Below are 1,725 nucleotides of genomic sequence, written 5' to 3'. Positions count from 1 at the left end.
GGTTTCTTCTGGGGCAATGTCTGCCTTATCAATGCACTGAGTTCATTGGTGAACAAGGGGGGTTCATCCTCCCAAGTATTATTGCCAAACAAACTAGCATTCAACTTCATGATGGCTCCTAGATATTTAGCAACCTGCTCTTCACTGATGTCTTCATCCTCTTCAGAGAAAGAATAGTCATCAGAGCTCATGAATGGTAAAAGGAGGTTCAATGGAATCTCTATGGTCTCTAGATGAGCCTCAGATTCCTTTGGTTCCTCAAAGGAAAACTCCTTATTGGTCAGTGAACGTCCCAGGAGGTCTTCCTCACTAGGATTCACGTCCTTCTCCTCCTCTCTGGATTCGGCCACACCAAGTAAGGTAATGGTCTCTTCTGTATTGCTTGGGAGAGTACTAGGAGGAGTTTCAGTGACCCTTTTACTCAGCTAGCCCACTTGTGCCTCCAAATTTCTAATGGAGGACCTTGTTTCATTCATGAAACTTAGAGTGGCCTTAGATAGATCAGAGACTATATTTGCTAAGCTAGATGGATTCTGCTCAGAATTCTCTGTCTGTTGCTGAGTGGATGATGGAAAAGGCTTGCTATTGCTAAACCTATTTCTTCCACCATTATTAAAGCCTTGTTGAGGCTTTTGTTGATCCTTCCATGAGAAATTTGGATGATTTCTCTATGAGGGATTATAGGTGTTTCCATAGGATTCACCTATGTAATTCACCTCTGCTATTGCAGGGTTCTCAGGATCATAAGCTTCTTTTTCAGAAGATGCTTCTTTAGTACTGTTGGACGCAACTTGTAATCCATTCAGACTCTGAGAAATCATATTGACTTGTTGAGTCAATATTTTATTCTGAGCCAATATGGCATTCAGAGTATCAATTTCAAGAACTCCTTTCCTCTAAGGCGTCCCATTACTCACAGGATTCCTTTCAGAAGTGTACATGAACTGGTTATTTGCAACCATGTCAATGAGTTCCTGAGCTTCTGCAGGCATTTTCTTTAGGTGAATGGATCCACCTGCAGAATGGTCCAATGACATCTTTGATAATTCAGATAGACTATCATAAAATATATCCAGGATGGTCCATTCTGAAAGCATGTCAGAAGGATACTTTTTGGTCAGTTTCTTGTATCTCTCCCAAGCTTCATAGAGGGATTCACCTTCTTTCTGTTTGAAGGTTTGAACATCCACTCTAAGCTTGCTAAGCTTTTGAGGAGGAAAGAACTTGGCTAAGAAAGCCGTGACCAGCTTATCCCAAGAGTTCAGGCTATCTTTAGTTTGAGAGTCCAACCATATTCTAGCTCTGTCTCTTACAGCAAACGGGAAAAGCATAAGCCTGTAGACCTCGGGATCAACCCCATTGGTCTTAACAGTAACACAGATTTGCAAGAATTCAGTTAAGAACTGAAAAGGATCTTCTGATGGAAGTCCATGAAACTTGCAATTCTGTTGCATCAGAGAAACTAATTGAGGCTTTAGCTCAAAATTGTTTGCTCCAATGGCAGGGATTGAGATGCTTCTTCCACGGAAGTTGGAATTTGGTGCAGTAAAGTCACCAAGCATCTTCCTTGCACCTCCACCATTGTTATTGGTTTCCGCCATCTCTACTTCTTTTTCGAATGTTTCAGTAAAGTCTTCTTCAGAGTGTTGTGTTTTAGCTTCTCTTAGCTTCCTCTTCAGAGTCCTTTCAGGTTCCGGATCAGCTTCAACAAGAATGTTCTTATCC

At 41.5% G+C, this 1,725-nt stretch overlaps 1 non-coding gene across 1 annotated transcript; it reads left to right on the top strand.

Moving 5' to 3' along the window:
• The first annotated feature begins 1,091 nt into the window (after positions 1-1,091).
• Positions 1,092-1,199, top strand: LOC148571721 (small nucleolar RNA R71). Its single transcript, XR_015908080.1, has one exon. It is a non-coding gene; the product is annotated as a small nucleolar RNA R71 (small nucleolar RNA).
• Positions 1,200-1,725: the final 526 nt, after the last annotated feature.

Source organism: Arachis ipaensis, chromosome B3, assembly GCF_059453495.1.
Source record: "Arachis ipaensis isolate K30076 ecotype BB chromosome B3, ASM5945349v1, whole genome shotgun sequence".
Lineage (NCBI taxonomy): Eukaryota > Viridiplantae > Streptophyta > Magnoliopsida > Fabales > Fabaceae > Arachis > Arachis ipaensis.
Note: the sequence above shows the minus strand (reverse complement) of the source record. Positions and strands in the feature narration are given on the sequence as shown.